The 20,510-nt window shown below is 47.4% G+C and overlaps 1 protein-coding gene across 4 annotated transcripts in view; it reads left to right on the top strand.

Moving 5' to 3' along the window:
- The first annotated feature begins 9,998 nt into the window (after window positions 1–9,998).
- LOC140905753 (uncharacterized) overlaps window positions 9,999–20,510 on the top strand; it is a 172,666-nt gene continuing 162,154 nt past the window's right edge. For 3 of the 4 annotated variants that reach the window (XM_078851233.1, XM_078851232.1, XM_078851231.1), the window contains exon 1: window positions 9,999–10,496. The gene's annotated coding sequence lies outside the window, so the exon portion shown is untranslated. The remainder of the gene's footprint in view (window positions 10,497–20,510) is intronic. The other variant, XM_078851235.1, reaches the window with a different exon arrangement.

The raw sequence follows: 20,510 nt of genomic DNA, 5'->3' as shown, positions 1-20,510 counted from the left end.
TCGTTGCTCATGTTTCCATTGCTGGAGTGGAATCCCCCCGCCCCCCAGCGCTCGTTCTGTTGTGTTACTAGGTACAGAGGCAACATTGACAAGGCAGGAATTGTCGGCTCACTCGTTCCTCTTTGGGCAATTAGTGCTTCATTTGCATTCTTTCACCACCAAAGCAAGTCTCCTGCCTCGGCTCCTGTTAACTTCCCCTAGCACCCGGTAGCCCTTTTATAGAAGCTTTGTTCCCAGCATGCCTTTCTGGAGCTGGCAGTTCAAACTCCCCTGAGCCATAAATGCCCTTTTTCCAGCTAGTAGCCGTTGGCTCCGTCTTTCTCTCTCCCGGCTGGGAAGGAAGTACCTGTTGTGTTTGCCCTTCCTTAGGGCTAGATTTTTCACATGCTCACCACTCGTCGCTGGGGTCAGGTTTCCAAAAGCACTCGGCACCTAATCAAGGGGACAATTTTTCCGAAGTGCCCAGGACCCCGTTTCCGAGCTGTTTTGAAAATCCCGACCTCCCTGCTCTGGGATGGCTCATTCTCACATCCAGTCTTAAGATCTCTCCTGTTAATGATTTTTCAGAAACACGGGATTGCCGCTGCTGCAGTGATTCGTTGGCCGTGGTGCTAGGTTGTATGTTACTTAGGCTTGCTTTAGACCAGTGGTTCTCAAGCCGCGGGCCGCTTGTGGCCCAATCAGCACACAGCTGCGGCCCATGTGACATCCTCAGGGCCATACAGGTCGTGCGTATGTCGTGTGGCTGTGGCCCACATAACACAGAGAGAGCTGCACGTGCGGCCCACAGTGGTAATTAGGTTGAGAGCCATTGCTTTAGACCAGTGGCTCCAACCGTTCCAGACTACTGCACCCCTTCAGGAGTCTGGTTTGTCTTGTGCACCCCCAAGTTCCACCTCACTTAAAAACGACTTGCTCACAAAATCAGACATAAAAATACAAGAGTCACAGCCACACTGTTACTGAAATGTTGCTGGCTTTCTCATTTTTACCATATCATTATAAAATAAATCAACTGGAATATGAATATTGTACTTATAGGAGTGATCCCATAGCAGCTGTTTTTACAGGGTTGTCCTCCCTGCCCAAGCGTTTTGCATATCTTGTCTTTTCAAAGCAGCACAAAAGGGAAGAAGTGAGGCAGTCTCTCCGGAAGTAGTCATCATTAATTTCAACCTAGGTACTGATCTAGCGCCCCTCAGTGGGGCAGCCGGAGCCCTTGGTCACTGTGGGTAGGACCTTACTCCCCGGTCAGTCCCAGTGGGTCACTTGAAGCGTAAGGTGGTATTCAGTGTGCGGGTGGGCAGGCCTGGGACCCAGGCACAGCTGTGGGAGGTGAGGCCCTGAGGGTATTTCAGTCCTGTCTAAAGAACAGGAGGATTTGTGGCATCTTAGAGACTAACCAATTGATTTGAGCATGAGCTTTCGTGAGCTACAGCTCACTTCATCGGATGCATTCAGTGGAACATACAGTGGGGAGATTTTATGTACACAGAGAACATGAAACAATGGCTGTGACCACACAGACTGTAACGAGAGTGATCAGGTGAGGTGAGCTATTACCAGCAGGAGAGAAAAAAAACCTTTTGTAGTGATAATCAAGGTGGGCCATTTCCAGCAGTTGACAAGAACGTGTGAGGAACAGTGTGTGTGGGGGGGAATAAACATGGGGAAATAGTTTTACTTTGTGTAATGACACATCCACTCCCAGTCTCTATTCAAGCCTAAATTAATTGTATCCGGTTTGCAAATTAATTCCAATTCAGCAGTCTCTCCCTGGAGTCTGTTTTTGAAGTTTTTTTGTTGAAGAATTGCCACTTTTAGGTCTCTCTGGTCACTCGATTACAGACCTAAAAGTGGCAATTCTTCTTCAATAAAAAAACTTCAAAAACAGACTCCAGGGAGAGACTGCTGAATTGGAATTAATTTGCAAACCGGATACAATTAATTTAGGCTTGAATAGAGACTGGGAGTGGATGTGTCATTACACAAAGTAAAACTATTTCCCCATGTTTATTCCCCCCCACACACACTGTTCCTCACACGTTCTTGTCAACTGCTGGAAATGGCCCACCTTGATTATCACTACAAAAGGTTTTTTTTCTCTCCTGCTGGTAATAGCTCACCTCACCTGATCACTCTCGTTACAGTCTGTGTGGTCACAGCCATTGTTTCATGTTCTCTGTGTATATAAATCTCCCCACTGTATGTTCCACTGAATGCATCCGATGAAGTGAGCTGTAGCTCACGAAAGCTCATGCTCAAATCAATTGGTTAGTCTCTAAGGTGCCCCAAGTCCTCCTTTTCCTTTTTGCGGATACAGACTAACACAGCTGCTACTCGGAAACCTGTCAGTCCTGACTGTTTCTTTTCCCTTATTTCCCCTCAGCATGTGGGAAACGACCTTATTGCCTTACAGGACCCAGCAAGTTCCTCCTTACGTGCACCTTTGATAGCATCTCCTCTGACTTGTGACGTTGGTGTAGTGTGTTCCTGGTCTGGGGACGCAGGCGCCCGCAGGACCCCAGCTCTGACCCCGGTCTCTCGGCCGGCCGGGAGCCCCACGCAGCAGGGGTGGCTGGCTGGCAGGCAGCAGAGGGGGAGGAGGAAGCAGAGCATGCGTGGTGGGGGCAATAGCTTGCAGGGAGGGGATACCCCACCGGCCTGTCCCCCAGCCAGTGTGAGCGGGGAATGAGTGCGGGTGGCTGGGGCAGTGAATACGGCCTTGCAAAGGGGCTGAGTTCGTATCCTACCCCCCCCCCCCCCGCGGCAACCTGGATCGAATGTCCAAACTCCCTCCTCCCTGGAGCTTGGCTCGGCCAGGAGCTCAGCAGAGTCGCCCAGCAGGGGCCCTGGCCTGAGCCTGGCTGTGGATAGGGCTGCCCTGCAGCATGGTCCCTCTCCCTGCATAGGCTGGTTGGAGCTAACACGAGTCACCCGCCGGCACGAATCCGTGCGAATGACCCTGCATCTTTAGCCAGGGTTCTGGCCCCGAGCCTCAAGCCACCCAGCATTCTGCAGCGTGAACCAGTAGGGAAGGCAGTGGAGGGGGAATCAGGAGACCCCAGGTCTAGTCGGGGTTCTGCCACTGGCCTACTGAGTCACCCCTCCTCCCCCCACTCTGTGCCTCAGTTTCCCCTCCATCCTTTGTCTATTTAGACCCTAAGCCCTTTGGAGCAGGGGCTGTCACTGACTGTGTAGTTATGCAGCACCTAGCCCCAGGGGGCCCTGCCTTCAGCTGGGGTCTGTACCTGCTACCGTAACACAAATAAAAAAACCACCCCCCAAATTCCTGACGTTTGGCACGTTCCTCTCAGAGGCCTCCCGCCAGGCAGCGCAGCCCTGGGCTGTTGTACTCAGGTGTGTGCAGTGCTGGTCTCAGTGCATCAGAGACGGGGGTGGGGAGGGAACAGCTTTTAGTGGCGAGAGACCAGCTTTCGAGCCGCACAGCCTTCTTCAGGTGCAACGGTTCCAGGACCTGCCCGGGCCCAGCATCCTCCACCGGCGGCTGCAATTCACTGCCATCGCCTCCCTACCCCGCCGCGCTCGTGGGGGCAGGCCCAGGGTCCCCCAGCGTGCAGGGATGGCAGGATCGTGGCTCAGCAGCTCTCCAGCCCTTCCACTCTGCAAACCACTTCGATTCCTGCTGCAGCGTGTTGGGGGAGAGAGCTGGCGAGAGCTTCCTCAAAGCGTCACCGGGGGGCCTTCCTGGAGCGTTTCATTTCAAGGGACATCCCCAATGCAGCTGCATTTCAGGCCTCCAGCCCCCGGAGTGCAATGCCAGGCCAAGGGCCCAGCCATCTTTACCTGGCTGACCAGTTCCTGGGAGTTGGAAGCCGTAGGAGAGACGTTACCCCAGCCACAAACGCTAACAGGGTCTGTCTTCCACCTACCAGTCGAACTCCCTGCTCTGGCTGCCTGGGGCTCCGGGGGGCATCTCCTAGGAAGAATCCGCCAGCCCTGCACACGCCAATATACTCTCCCCCGTGATTTCCACAGTGCCATAAGCGGATCCAGCACTGGGCAGGGCAAGGCTAGGTCTGCGCCCAGAAGGGCTTGTGGAGAGAAATCACAACACGCAGAGAAGGGAGCAGTCCCTGGCGTTTGGCTAGACGGTTGCAGGCCGCCAGAAATGGTGCCGCACCATTGACGGTGCAGATGAAGTGAGACTTCCTGCTGGGCCAGCCTGATTCTGGGCCGTCGAGTTCGATAGGGGCAGGAAGTGGCTTGTGTAGAATGGGAGGATGCTGGGGCTGACAGGCCGATTGCTGCAACTGGTATTAGCTGGGGTTTGTAAAGGGATTTTGTTAATCGCAGCGGCCGACACAGTAAGTCATTTATCAGAGCAGGACCAGATCAAGGAAATCAGGATTGCTCTGAGCGCATTTCAACATCGAAACCCCTGGCCCTGGGCCAACCTGTCAGCTGACTGCTGGGACGGCCAGGCCCTGAACTGGGGCTGGGTGGCTCTTGTATGCTAACGGATTGGGAGCTTCTAGATTGAATCACGCAGATGCTGTAGATAGTCTTAAAACACGTTTCCACAGGCCACTGATGTAACCCTGCACTCACCACCACAGCCTGCAGCTTCGCCCTTTGTAGCTACCTGCCCTCGCTAGTCAAAACCAGAACCAGGAGTGACTAGCGTGGCCTGGCTGCGATACGCCGTACTCGAAAGCGTAGCCACGGAGTGGATTCTCCAAACACTGCACTGGCCAACTTAAGGTTTTGCCTAGAGGGATTTTTTATGTTTAAATCTGATTACCCTGTAAGGTATTTACCATCCTAATTTTACAGAGGTGATTCTTTTACCTTTTTTATAATTAATTTTTTTTTAAGAACCTAATTTTTTTTTATTGTTCGTAAGATCCAAGGGTTTGGGTCAGGTCAAAGACCCTCTCCAGCCACTCCCCATCATTGAGGTTCCATTTCAGCGAGTAGCTGTGGATATTCTGGGTCCTTTTCCGAAAAAGACACCCAGAGGAAAGCAGTACATACTGACTTTCATGGATTTTGCCACCCGATGGCCGGAATCAGTAGCTCTAAGCAACACCAGGGCTAAAAGTGTGTGCCAGGCACTAGCAGACATTTTTGCCAGGGTAGGTTGACCCTCCAACATCCTTACAGATGCAGGAACTAGTTTCCTGGCAGGAACTATGAAAAGCCTTTAGGAAGCTCAGGGGTAAATCACTTGGTTGCCACCCCTTACCACCATCAAACAAATGGCCTGGTGGAGAAGTTTAATAAAACTTTGGGGGCCATGATACGTAAATTCGTAAATGAGCACTCCAGTGACTGGGACCTAGTGTTGCAGCAGTTGCTCTTTGCCTACAGACCTGTACCACACCCCAGTTTAGGGTTTTCCCCATTTGAACTTGTATATGGCCGTGAGGTTAAGGGGCCACTACAGTTGGTGAAGCAGCAATGGGAGGGGTTTACACTTCTCCAGGAACTAACATTCTGGACTTTGTAACCAACCTACAAACCACCCTCCGAACCTCTTTAGCCCTTGCTAAAGAAAACCTAAAAGATGCTCAAAAAGAGCAAAAAGCCTGGTACGATAAACATGCCAGAGAGCGTTCCTTCAAAGTAGGGGACCAGGTCATGGTCTTAAAGGTGCTCCAGGCCCATAAAATGGAAGCGTCGTGGGAAGGGCCATTCACGGTCCAGGAGCGCTTGGGAGCTGTTAATTATCTCATAGCATTCCCCACTTCCAACCAAAAGCCGAAGGTTTACCATATTAATTCTCTACAGCCCTTTTATTCCAGGGAATTAAAGGTTTGTCAGTTTACAGCCCAGGGAGGAGACGACGCTGAGTGGCCTGAAGGTGTCTACTACGAAGGGAAAAGTGCTGGTGGTGTGGAGGAGGTGAACCTCTCCATGACCCTTGGGCGTATGCAGCGACAGCAGATCCAGGAGCTGTGCCCTAGCTACGCGCCGACGTTCTCAGCCACCCCAAGACTGACTGAACAGGCATACCACTCCATTGACACAGGTAATGCTCACCCAATTAAAGTCCAACCTTACCGGGTGTCTCCTCAAGCTAAAACTGCTATAGAACGGGAGATCCAGGATATGCTACAGATGGGTGTAATCCGCCCCTCCCGCAGTGCATGGGCATCTCCCGTGGTTCTAGTTCCCAAACCAGATGGGGAGATACGTTTTTGCGTGGACTACCATAAGCTAAATGCGGTAACTCGCCCAGACAACTATCCAATGCCAAGCACAGATGAACTATTGGAGAAAATGGGATGGGCCCAGTTCATCTCTACCTTGGACTTAACCAAGGGGTACTGGCAGGTACCGCTAGATGAATCTGCCAAGGAAAGGTCAGCCTTCACCACACATCTCGGGCTGTATTAATTTAATGTATTCCCTTTCGGGCTGCGGAATGCACCCGCCACCTTCCAAAGACTCGTAGATGGTCTCTAGCGGGATTAGGAGAATATGCAGTCGCCTACCTTGACGATGTGGCCATATTTTCAGATTCCTGGGCAGAACACCTAAAACATCTACAAAAAGTCTTCAAGCTCATAAGGGAGGCAGAACTAACTGTTAAGGCTAAGAAGTGTCAAATAGGCCTAAACAAAGTAACTTACCTTGGACACCAGGTGGGTCAAGGAACTATGAATCCCCTACAGGCCAAAGTGGATGCTATCCAAAAGTGGCCTGTCCCAAAGTAAAAAAAACCAGGTCCAATCCTTCTTAGGTTTGGCCGGATATTACAGGTGATTTGTACCAGAATACAGCCAAATCGCCGCCCCACTGACAGACCTAACCAAAAAGAAACAGCCAAATGCTGTTCAGTGGATTGAAGAGTGTCAGAAAGCCTTTAACCAGCTTAAAGCGACACTCGTGTCTGACCCTGTGCTAAGGGCCCCAGACTTTGACAAACCGTTCCTAGTAATCACAGATGCTTCTGAGCATGGTGAGGGAGCAGTCTTAATGCAGGAAGGACCGAATCAAAAGTTCCATCCTGTCGTGTTTCTCAGCAAGAAGCTGTCTGAGAGGGGAAGCCACTGGTCAATCAGTGAAAAGGAATGTTACGCCATTGTCTACACTCTGGAAAAGCTACGCCCATACGTTTGGGGACGGCGTTTCCACCTGCAAACCCACCATGCTGCGCTACAGTGGCTTCATACCGCCACGGGAAAATAACAAAAAACTTATTCGGTGGAGTTTAGCTCTCCAAGATTTTGATTTCGACATACAACACATCTCAGGAGCTTCTAACAAAGGGGCTGATGCACTCTCCCGTGAAAGTTTCCCAAAATCAACTGGTTACAATCGTCCTTGAGATGTGGAAAATATTGTTAGTCTTTATAAAGTTGGTAGTCTATTTAGAGGTGCATGTGTCTTATTAACTTTGTTTTCTTCTAGAGCTCCAGGAAGAAATCACAGCCAGTGTTTCACCCTATCTGTAATTTGGGGGGCTTGTCATAAATATAAAGGGAAGGGTGACCACCTTTCTGTATACAGTGCTATAAAATCCTTCCTGGTCAGAGGCAAAACCCTTTCACCTGAAAAGGGTTAAGAAGCTAAGATAACCTCTCTGGTACCTGACCAAAATGACGAATGAGGAGACAAGATACTTTCAAATATGGAGGGGGGGAACAAAGTGTTCGTCTGTCTGTCTGATGCTTTTGCCGGGAATAGATCAGGAATTCAGCCTCATAAATCCTTAAGTTAGTAAGTAAGCTAGCTAAAAATGCGTTAGATTTCCTTTTGTTTAATGGCTGCTAAAATAAGCTGTGCTGGAGGGAATGTATATTCCTGTTTTTGTGTCTTTTTGTAACTTAAGGTTTTGCCTAGAGAGATTCTCTATGTTTTAAATCTGATTACCCTGTAAGGTATTTACCATCCTGATTTTACAGAGGGGATTCTTTTACTTTTTCTTTAATTAAAATTCTTCTTTTAAGAACCTAATTAATTTTTTATTGTTCTTAAGATCCAAGGCTTTGGGTCTGTGTTCACCTGTACAAATTGGTGAGGATTCTTATCAAGCCTTCCCCAGGAAAGGGGGTGTAGAGCTTGGGGTGATATTTTGCGGGAAGGCGTCTCCAAGTGGTCTCTTTCCCCGTTCTTTGTTTAAAACGCTTGGTGGTGACAGCATACGGTTCAAGGACAAGGCAAAGTTTGTACCTTGGGAAAGTTTTTAACCTAAGCTGGTAAGAATAAGCTTAGTGGGTCTTTCATGCAGGTCCCCACATCTGTACCCTAGAGTTCAAAGTGGGGAAGGAACCTTGACAGTCTCCTTCCCCAGCAGGCCTCCGGCAGGCTGTGGGGCGAGAGCTCATCTCCCAGGAGCTCCAGCCCCAGCTTCTGAGGGCCAAGACGAGGCCCCTCAATCGCAGCCGCACCCTCATGTTTTCTATATTTGTAAAACAAGAAGTTTCTGTTTGTTGCTACTGGCTGGGCTGGGGAAAAGCAGTGTTTGCATTTACTGTTCAGGGCAGGTGCTCAGCTACCACGGGGATGGGTGAGACATACAAACTGCGCTCGATCCTGAGTGGCCCCTTGGGATGTGGACTAGATGGGGCCTGACAGGTCTCTTCCTCTCCGTTGTCCCCTTACTTCTGTGGCTCTGTGACACTTGAGGAATTGACCTCAAAGGCACCCGTAGGGTATGAAGAGGTGGATGAATGCACTTGGGAGCTGTTCATTGTTTGTGCTAAGCTGTAATTAGTGCTATTTGTTAAGAGCCGGCTGCTACAGAAAACAGAGATAACTGCACAGGCCCTGCCCCCAGGGGATTGCGTTAGACAGAAACACACTGGTGGATCCAGAAGTGGACATAACACAGTCCATGTGGGTGTTTGTTTTCATAGTGCAGAGTTAAGGTGCAATGTCTGAGCTGTTATGATGTCACACCCAGCCAGGTTGTGTGGGCAGGGTTTTCTGGTACTCTATACATTACTTTTACAGCTATGGTCTATTCTAATGTCAGTAACCAGAACCCGGGGCACTGTATTATCTATATCCCGTTGCATCCTTTGGGCCTGGATGCTAATGTCTTTACTGGATCAATGGTTACATTCTGTATGTGCCAGAAGCACCCAGGAAAGGTTCTGCTTGCAGACCAGCTATGTTCAAGTCTGAGACTTAATAGACTCTTTAGATTTCATGCTGAATATTTTCTCCCTTAAATAAAGATAAGTTGTATCTAATTCAACGCAGGGTAAAATTCCCACCTTCACAAAGGACTCATACAAGGCTTATGTGCTCCTTAAGTAACACCTGCTTCAATGATAGATTGACCTAGTCTGGGTCCCAGTGATGATTTCCCCCAAGTGAGCAGGGATTACACATGCTGGAGACGGAATGGGAGCTCGAGGGGAGAAACATCAAATGGTGAAGGGCTGTTTCTTTGTGAATTACAGTAACTTTAATCAAGAACCCACTATACGCCTACCATCACTTCCTGGGCTCCAAATGCAGCCTCATCCCTGGTCCGTGCCAGTTGAAATGATCTTGAACTGAGTCCGTTGTATTCTCTGCTGTGTCCGCAGGACTGAGGTGTAAGTGCCAGGTGCCCTTAGAAGGACAAGTGTCCTGTGGAAATCCTACTTGTGTATTTGTAAGGAAAAGTACAAGGGCAATGCAAGTACTTTCAATTTCCGAATTCACTGGAATCGTCTGTTCAGTACCTGGACATTAACCAAACTAATATAAGCTCATAGTGGAAGAGAAAGAAAAAGGGCAACAACTGAAATGTTATTCATAGGAACGGCCCTGCTGGGTCAGACCCAAGGTCCATCTGTCACGGAGTCCCTGGGTGATGCTCTGGAACTGCTCCCCATGAAGCCAGGCAGGACTCTGTGGAAGTCGCCTTCCTGTGAGCAGCCTGTCTTCAGGACACACAGCTCACACAGCTTCCACCTTCCTGGGTCTGACCTCGGAGCATTCAGCCTCCTCTGCCCCCCCATGCAAGTCGCCCCCTGAGTAACCATGAACAGAGCTGCGCTTGCCAGGTTGTCTCCTGGGTTCTCGTTTGCTGAGAACTAATCTGAGAAAACAACCCTGGTAAACCAGCTCCAAGGTGTTTTCCCGTCAATGGAATTCACTGACCAAGTAACTCCTCCTACAGCTCCTGGGTGTGACCCCAAATAGAAAGTGAAACGGAAACAGTTTAATCCGAAACCATGTGAAAGTTTGACTTTTCTGTGAAAGCCGCACAGCTCCGGTGGACGGCGTACAGGCCGCAGGGACCAGCAGCCCCTGAAGGATGAATACACGTTGGGTCTCCAAGCTGAATTAGCAGCCCCAAGGTACCGTGTTGTGTGTGAGTTTGAAACTTGGCTCCATTTGAAGGAAGGACTTGAAAGGAAGGGCACGGAAGGAGGAAGGTTACAGCCATAGGGTCAGTTGGTGATTCGGTAACAGACACCTGCACGTCCTGGGGACTTATATAATAAAAAGAGAACGCAGTAAGACTGAGCCACAGAGAGCGAGCGAGAGATGAAACCAAGGAAGCAGGATACAGGGAGATGACGCAGGTAACAGGCTGGACTCTGCTCAGTGACTCTGATTTCCTGTCACCCGGCCCCTTGTGAAGTGAATTACACCAGTGTACTTTGGGGTGTGAAGCACTTTCGTTCCTGCTGGGCAACGTTTTACATCCATTTTGCGCTGGCGTAGGTGACAAGGTGCAGGGCAATGGGGCTCAAGCCCACAGAATATGGATTGAACGTGGTAACAGGCCAGAAGTCAGTGAGGGGAAGTGAGGAGGACAGAATGCGCTTGGAGAGGGAGTGACTTTAGCAGCAGCATTTGTGATAGACAGGAGGGGAATGAAGTTAAAGCAGGGAAGCTGGAGATTTTGATACAGTAGAAGATATTGATACAGCCCCTTGGATAATACCCCCACCTCAGAGAGCCCCTAGGCCCCCTCTCCAAGACCCCAGCACAGAGGAGTAACGGGGTGTTCTGGGGTGCGCCAGGGGCTGGAGGAGACATGGCAGGGGCATTCTTACATCTCTGCAATGGCCCAGAGGAAGCACTGAGGCAGGGCACAAGTTAAGGCACCCCTGAGCATACGAGCCACCCCCCTGCACCAGCCACAGTGCCAGTGTGGGGATGAATCTGGCCACGGGCTGCAGCTGAGAGGGTGGCAAAGAGAGGGTTAATCTGTATTGATGTTATACAGGGAATAGTGACAAGACACAGCGCGAGCCTGGATGTGAAGCATTCTGATATCGTGGTGTGACATTCTGGGGATCACCCCAGAGCAGTCAGGGGGTCTGTCACCACCTGCCCTGTGACCGTGGGTCCCTTAATCCTGTGTGGCTCTGGCTCGGAGCCCTGGCACCAGCATCTAGCCCACAGGCAGAAAGGTCTCACCCTGGCTTCCAGCAGCCTCGTTATCCCTGCAGGGTGACCCCACCAGCCCTTCCAGTCCCAAGCATCCCCAAATCCGCCTACCCCGAGTTCTTCACTACCAGACCTGGGGACTTTTCCACTCTGGTTCCTCACCCCAAAGGCCTGAAGCCAGCCCCCCAGTTCTCAGTTCACTTTGGGACACACTCCACATTGTTTGCACACTAGAGACCCATCATTTGTCTCTCCTGGGTTGTACAATGCGAGGTGCTGGGGGTTAGTTTTGTCTGGCTGGGGAGGCAGCTCCTCCCTTCCTGGCTGGCCACCACCCTACTGGGAGCGGGAGATGAAGCTTTAGGATCCAGCTCCAGACTCTACATACACGATACATAAATCCCTAAGCACAGCCTGGATCCATCTCGCACAGTGATCAGTAAGTAGAGAACATCACAGGCTTTCAGAAAAGAGCTCACTCAACATGATTATACACAATAGCATTGTACACAATCCTTTGAGTCCATTGCTTGTTCTTAGGGGTTCAGACCCCCTGTTCTGCCCTTGGGGTGTCTTTTGTCCTTCTCCACCCCTTTATATAGATTTGGCCAAAGGCGGGAGTCCTTTGTCCCAGTTTGACCCCCTCCCCAGCCTCTGATGGAAAAGTACAAGGTTTAAGATGGATTCCAGTATCAGGTGACATGGTCACATGTCTCTGTAAGACTCCAGAGTAACAGCCGTGTTAGTCTGTATTCGCCAAAAGAAAAGGAGGACTTGTGGCACCTTAGAGACTAACCAATTTATTTGAGCATGAGCTTTCGTGATGAAGTGAGCTGTAGCTCACAAAAGCTCATGCTCAAATAAATTGGTTAGTCTCTAAGGTGCCACAAGCACTCCTTTTCTTTTTGTAAGACTCCAGTCTCCATTTTCCCTGGGCTGGCCCACACCTACACAGGAAGGCTTGCAGGTAAACAAAGCCATTTACAGCTTTTGGTTTCTTGCTTAAGAGTCATCAAGTTTCTGAAGTATCCTTAATGACTCTTGCTTTGCATAATTATATAAGTGATACAAGTTCATACCTCATATTTCTAACTTCAGACATAGAAATAATACGTGCATACAAATAGGATGAACACATTCAGTAGATTATAAGATTTCTAACGATACCTTATAAGGGGTATTTAGCATAAAGCATATTCCAGATATGTCATATTCATAAGTATATTTTCATAAAGCATATGGAATGCAACATCACAGTGATAACTGTGGATTCTTAAGTAATCAATATAATTAATACATAATCTATAGATCAGGCTACAAGTAAGCCCAAGCTTGAGTGTGTGTAGGGCAGCTGTGAGCTGCTCTACTTCATGAAGTGGTACTCCCTGCCCACATGAGCCTCTAGCCTGATTGACCTGGTCAGCAAAACCTGCTCAAGTTAATGAGTGAAGGGCAACAACAGAGCCAGTGGACAAAGGCCAAGTGCCCCCATGACGGTGAAGGTGGATGAGCCATGAGTGTGGATGCGCAGACCACACAGGGTGGAAGAAGAGCTACATCTTCATAAGGGTGACCCACACCCACAGGAACTTACAGTTGGTGGAAGAGTTAATGGGATGGGGGATGGTGTCCCTCCCCCCAAAATAAGCCCCCTCTACATCTTCCCAGTTGCAAAGAGGCAGAGTGAAACATGGGGCAACCAGCCATGACAGACCATAACAGCAGCAGGGGTAAAACCCCTGCTTTTACCAACTAGTGCCCATCTTTAAAAAAGGGAAGGAGGAGGATCCTGGGAACTACAGGCCAGTCAGCCTCACCTCAGTCCCTGGAAAAATCATGGAGCAGGTCCTCAGGGAATCAATTCTGAAGCACTTAGAGGAGAGGAAAGTGATCAGGAACAGTCAGCATGGATTCACCAAGGGCAAGTCATGCCTGACTAATCTAATTGCCTTCTATGACGAGATAACTGGCTCTGTGGATGAGGGGAAAGCGGTGGACATGTTGTTCCTTGACTTTAGCAAAGCTTTTGATACGGTCTCCCACAGTATTCTTGTCAGCAAGTTAAAGAAGTATGGGCTGGAGGAATGGCCTATAAGGTGGATAGAAAGCTGGCTAGATCGTAGGGCTCAATGTGTAGTGATCAATGGCTCCATGTCATGTTGGCAGCCAGTATCAAGCAGAGTACCCCAAAGGTCGGTCCTGGGGCCGGTTTTGTTCAATATCTTCATAAATGATCTGGAGGATGGTGTGGATTGCACCCTCAACAAGTTTGCAGATGACACTAAACTGGGAGGAGTGGTAGATATGCTGGAGGGTAGGAATAGGACACAGAGGGACCGAGACAAATTAGAGGATTGGGCCAAAAGAAATCTGGTGAGGTTCAATAAGGATAAGTGCAGAGTCCTGCACTTAGGACGGAAGAATCCCATGCATCGCTACAGACTAGGGACCGAATGGCTCAGCAGCAGTTCTGCAGAAAAGGACCCAGGGGTTACAGTGGACGAGAAGCTGGATATGAGTCAGCAGTGTGCCCTTGTTGCCAAGAAGGCTAACGGCATTTTGGGATGTATAAGTAGGGGTATTGCCAGCAGATCGAGGGACGTGATCGTTCCCCTCTATTCAACCCTGGTGAGGCCTCATCTGGAGTACTGTATCCAGTTTTGGGCCCCACACCCCAAGAAGGATGTGGAAAAATTGGAAAACGTCCAGCAGAGGGCAACAAAAATGATTAGTGGACTGGAACACATGAGTTATGAGGAGAGGCTGAGGGAGCTGGGATTGTTTAGTCTGCGGAAGAGAAGAATGAGGGGGGATTTGATAGCTGCTTTCAACTATCTGAAAGGGGGTTCCAAAGAGGATGGATCTAGACTGTTCTCAGTGGTAGCAGATGACAGAACGAGGAGTAATGGTCTCAAGTTGCACTGGGGGAGATCTAAGTTGGATATTAGGAAAAAGTATTTCATTAGGACGGTGGTGAAGCACAGGAATGGGTTGTGATGTTATTGACATGAACTGGGACCGTATAGATCATTGTTGCGACCAAAGTCCTGTAGTGGCACCAAATCTTGTATAAAGGGGGTCAAATGAGGTGTCTCAGACAAGGTGATGGTTGGCTGGTTCTGATTATGTGATCTGTTTGCATGTATCATTTTTGTAGTTAAAGTTATGAATATTGGCTCTCTACTGTCTGTAGTTCAAACGTGTGCTGTGCTTCTGGGTGACACCCCAGACAAGTTGGTGTCAGCTCTGCCCAGCCTGCTGGATGACCCATTAAGGACCATCAGCTACACAACTGACCCACTGAGAGAAGGCAGACACGTCTTGGGACTCAGCCAGGCAGGCAGGGACCTGCCTAGGGACAGAACTCTGAGGTGTTTCCAAACCATGGGATGGACAGCTTGTCTTTGGGACAAAGAAAGCAGAGACCACATGGCAAGAGACTATAAACAGCTGCTGCGGCTCCTCCATCTGGTCTTCAATCCTCCTTCTTACCTCTGGAGGGACTTTGCTACAAACGGAAGCTCTACACAAAGGACTGAATGACCCATCCCAGCTGGGGATGTTCTCCAGAGACTTGATTTAAACCTGCAGTTTATTCTATCTCTGCTACAAGCCTGAACCAAGAACTTTGCCATCACTGTATGTCATTGATTCCATTTCACCACTGCTAGCTCTCATCTCTATCTTTTTCCTTTTAAGAATAAACCTTTAGATGTTAGATTCTAAAGGATTGGCAACAGCGTGATTTGTGGGTAAGATCTGATTTGTATATTGACCTGGGTCTGGGGCTTGGTCCTTTGGGACTGAGAAACCCCAGTAAAAGAAAAAAGGTTATTGGTTTTCATAACCATTTGTCCCCATAACGAGGGGCACTGGTGGAGATACTGGGCAACTGGGGTGTCTAAGGGACTTGCCTGTGTGACTTGTGGTTAGCCAGGGGGGTAAAACCAAAGTCCTCTCTGTCTGGCTGGTTTGGTTTGCCTTAGAGGTGGAAAACCCCCAGCCTTGGGCCGTAACTGCCCTGCTTTAAGCAATTTGTCCTGAATTGGCACTCTCCGTTGGGTCCCACCAGAACCAGCATTGTTACATGGATTACCGAGGGAGGTGGTGGAATCTCCATCCTTAGAGGTTTTTAAAGCCCAGCTTGACAAAGCCCTGGCTGGGATGATTTAGTTGGGGATTGGTCCTGCTTTGAACAGGGGATTGTAGTAGGTGACCTCCTGAGGTCTCTTCCAACCCTAATATGCTATGATTCTATGATTCATTGGTTGAGGGTTTCTCTCCAAGAGGTGTGGATGTTACCCTTGGAACAAGAGAGTTGGAAGATCCTGGCAAGGAAAGGAAAGACCATACTGGTTTTTGGCCATGGAAAAATATTAAGAATCCCCCATTGTACATTTGTGACAAAGCCAGAGGCTGTTGCTTTTATTAAGTTATTATTACATAATTCTCATGCCAGTGCTGCTGCTCAGGGCTGAAACTAGTCTCTTCCCGTCCTTTCTGTCATTGCCTGCTGCTTCCATCAGTTCTAGGGATTTGAAATCAACTGTTCTGCCCTCCCTGCTAAGGGTTCTTCTTTTCTTGGCGGCCTTGTTTTCTCACACCAGTTGGTTTCCACTTGACAGCTTCATGTGGGAGTTTGTGGTTTGGCATCTGGAGTATATGCACCAGATATATCCAGTGCTTCTTTCTAATTCTTGCGGAAACCAGCTGCTGGTTGGTGATTTCTCAGATCTCTTCATTAGTAATGGCCTCTTTCCAGCCAATGCCCAGAATCTTTTGTAGGTGCTTATTTTAGAAGGCACCTAGTTTTCTTCTGACATATTAGTAGATCTCCTGCTCTCACAGCCATATATTAGCAGTTTGATTACGTTTGTACTAAATATTCTCAGTTTGGTCTGGTGTTGTATGTCTTTGATTTCCATACATTGTTGAGTTTGGTAAATACTGTGTATGCCTTTCCTACCCTTGATATCACTTCCTTGGTTTCATCTCACTAACCAGTTGGCCTCAATAATATTTTGGGATAGTGAGATCCATAGATTAATTGTGTGTTTTATAAAGCATTTGAATGTATTATTTTGTATTTCATTGTTCTACCATATGACAAATGTAAACTGAAGAGTCTAATTTACCTTTTCTAAACTGTTGATTTTTTTATACAGATCTAATATGTCATCTATTATTCATCTGCTTTTTAAACTATGTAATCTTAATCTTTTTATTATCTCCTCATAGGAAGTAATCTCCGTGACCTTAAACTTTTTTGTTGCCTTTTTAGGCTCCTTTCCTATCTCTACTATATCCTTTGTGAGATAAAGTCACCATAACTAACTCCAAATTTCAAGAGACAAGGTATCTCTCATATCCTGGGAGTGACTTGGGCCACAACTACACTGCATACAACAATCTAGATTTCAATGGTAGAGTGTACCATTAATTTGTACAACAGTATTACTACAATTTCCTTTACTACAACAACACTAACGGGACTCAATAGGTGTCTCTTGTGATCACTGTGCCTACAAATTTACCCTTATTGTGAGTTCAACTGTAAGAAGTGAGTGTAAATTCACAAATGTTGATGGGAAAAAGAAGGAAAGAGAGACAAACTGAAGTAGTCCAAACAAAAGATTGTGCTAAGATCATGCCAGGTAAACAAGAAGAGTGAGGGGCCAGAAATCAATGAACCAAAACTGGAGTGCTGGAAACTAGGCCTACTAGTTAAAAAATTAGTAATGAGGGGATGGGCTAGTCCACACACCGCTCCCTTTGTGGATCCTTAACTAACGAAACTTTGGGGAGAAAGATTGGCTACTGGAGTGAACTTCGCCATCATGGCTGCCATGCCCATTGTCCTTTGGAACCCTGGAACTTCTTTATCCTAAGCCTGAGAGATGTCCTAACCAGATTGGGCCAGAGGTAGGGGCTCAGATGACATCACCACCCCTCCCAGGATGAAACCACATTGGACTTAACGCCAGCAACAATAACAACGGCTCCAGCACATCTCCAAATTCTTCTCTGTTCCCCCAAAGAACAATTACCATCTTTGATACCATCTAAAAGACTTCCAAATTGGAGCAGAGGCGGTGTTCATTCTAAAACTCTCTGCAAAGGGAAAGAGAAGAAGGGATTTTGTTAAGATGACAGCCTTATTTAGTACTTTACATGTCAAATTCTTTGACTGTTTTTCCTTCTCTTTCAAGTACTATATATTTCATCAAGTCAATTCAAACAGATTTTTTTTCCTGAACCTTTCTCCTGGCCATAATTGCAACCTCAATTATGCGCATGTACCATGTGCCTAAGGGTGGGAAATCTCTTATCCAGCATTTATATTTGGAGAAAGGCAAACATTCAATAAGCACAAGGTTACTGATCAAATCTAAAGAAGCTAAACTAGCAGTAAGTTTGAATGATAACTGAGGGAGTTTTTAGAGGGTGTTGGAGAGATTGTCTCTGCTAAGGGCACATAGCAGATTATAAAGTTTGTTATCTTGAGATGACTCATTTATTTTGTTATGTTTAGTTTTACTTTCGTGTTAACCTTTCTAATGTACTTTTCAGAGTAGCAGCCGTGTTAGTCTGTATCCACAAAAAGAACAGGAGTACTTGTGGCACCTTAGAGACTAACAAATTTATGTGAGCATGAGCTTTTGTGAGCTAAAACCCACTTCATCGGATGCATGCAGTGGAAAGTACAGTAGGAAGATATATATATATACACACAGAGAACATGAAACAATGGGTTTCATGGGAAATGGCCCATCTTGATTATCACTTTTTTTTTTCTCTCCTGCTGGTAATAGCTCACCTTCGTTACAGTCTGTATGGTAACACCCATTGTTTCATGTTCTCTGTGTATATCTATATCTTCCTACTATATTTTCCACTGCATGCATCTGATGAAGTGGGTTTTAGCCCATGAAAGCTTATGCTCCAATAAATTGGTTAGTCTCTAAGGTGCCACAAGTACTCCTGCTCTTTTTTCTAATGTAGGAATCTTATCTGCTTTAGCTACTGCCTTCTTCTTGAGAAAACTTGGTAAATGATTCATTTGTCTTATATTGTACAGGTGCTCTTCCCAGGAGAGGTTTCTTGATTTACAAGAAACTTCCTCGATAAAACAGGTTGACTGTGAGATGATCCTGAACCTGATGTGTAATTAAATCAAACAACTTCTATTAAGGCTGCACTGAAAGAAGAGATTTATTTTTATCATATGCAATTAAGTGCTGTCCTGACACACACTGTCTTGCTCAGAAGTAATTAAATTGGGTTTAATTAAAATCTTTTCTTATTTCAATCCAACGCTGTGTGGGCTCTGCTATTTCAGAATAAAAGTGCCTATTTAAATACTGTCAAACTAAATGGAAATAAGTGTCCACATAGACTTGCTCTGAAATAACAAAAGGGGTACATGAAAACAGATTTAGTTATTTCAGTGCAAGTTAGTGTGTAGACAAGCCCTCTGGTAACGTTTCTCCCTCTCTAGATACTTCTAAAATTCTCTACCTGTAATGACATATCCTTGTGTCATACATAATAATACTAATAAAAATAAACCCATCTTTTTTTCTCCTTTACCTAATGGACTTGACTGCACCCAATGTCAAATATTTAGTTCTAAAAACAAAACAAACTCCCACACAAGAACCTGTGGGGAAGTACATGTACACTTTTCTAGTATCTACTAAACTGGGAGGAGTGGTAGATACGCTGGAGGGGAGGGATAGGATACAGAAGGACCTAGACCAATTGGAAGATTGGGCCAAAAGGAATCTGATGAGGTTCAATAAGGATAAGTGCAGGGTCCTGCACTTAGGACGGAAGAACCCAATGCACAGCTACAGACTAGGGACCGAATGGCTAGGCAGCAGTTCTGCAGAAAAGGACCTAGGGGTGACAGTGGACGAGAAGCTGGATATGAGTCAGCAGTGTGCCCTTGTTGCCAAGAAGGCCAATGGCATTTTGGGATGTATAAGTAGGGGCATAGCGAGCAGATCGAGGGACGTGATCGTTCCCCTCTATTCGACATTGGTGAGGCCTCATCTGGAGTACTGTGTCCAGTTTTGGGCCCCACACTACAAGAAGGATGTGGATAAATTGGAGAGAGTCCAGCGAAGGGCAACAAAAATGATTAGGGGACTGGAACACATGACTTATGAGGAGAGGCTGAGGGAACTGGGATTGTTTAGCCTGCAGAAGAGAAGAATGAGGGGGGATTTGATAGCTGCTTTCAACTACCTGAAAGGGGGTTCCAAGGAGGATGGCTCTAGACTGTTCTCAATGGTAGCAGATGACAGAATGAGGAGTAATGGTCTCAAGTTGCAGTGGGGGAGGTTTAGATTGGATATTAGGAAAAACTTTTTCACTAAGAGGGTGGTGAAACACTGGAATGAGTTACCTAGGGAGGTGGTAGAATCTCCTTCCTTAGAGGTTTTTAAGGTCAGGCTTGACAAAGCCCTGGCTGGGATGATTTAACTGGGAATTGGTCCTGCTTCGAGCAGGGGGTTGGACTAGATGACCTTCTGGGGTCCCTTCCAGCCCTGATATTCTATGATTCTATGATTCTATCTCAAATCTCCTCTCTGTGGCACACTCACCTCTGATACATGGATCTTTACACGTGCTAACAGAAAAACATTTCCTTGGGAAACATTTACTTCATTTTAACACAATGTTGCACATACGAACCCTAACCCACCCCACTTTCTCACACATTCCAACCATCAGCTTGGGCTGAGGTACATGGCAGAGAGGGATGATGGGTGTTGAGCAGTGGAACATTCACATCAGAGATTACTCCGAGAAGCCTACTTCCAGGGATGCCAATTTGGGAAGGTACTGGGGGGCTCTCCCACCCTGAGTTTCCTACTGAAGGTATGCTCACAGCCCATGACCTAGCCACAGATGGAGCTCCTAACTGCAACACAGCTTGAGTGTGATGTGTGATGAGTTCTGTGCTCCTCCCAGCTTCAGCTCCTGGGGCAGGGAGTTTATTTATAAACTGTGGCAGGGTGATTACGATAACAAAAGTTTGTCATTGAATTAATAAAGGATCATTAGATGATCCTGAAGGTATTGCCAAGCATTCCTCCAGTTAAAAGATAGGAAACAAAGGGAGGAATAAATGGTCAATTTTCAGAATGGAGAGAGGTAGTGGTGTCCCCCAGAGGTCTGTACTGGGCCCAGTC

Source organism: Lepidochelys kempii, chromosome 2 (assembly GCF_965140285.1).
Source record: "Lepidochelys kempii isolate rLepKem1 chromosome 2, rLepKem1.hap1, whole genome shotgun sequence".
Classification (NCBI taxonomy): Eukaryota; Metazoa; Chordata; order Testudines; family Cheloniidae; genus Lepidochelys; species Lepidochelys kempii.
The sequence above is the reverse complement of the archived record's forward strand: the minus strand, read 5'-3'. Positions and strand labels throughout refer to the sequence as shown.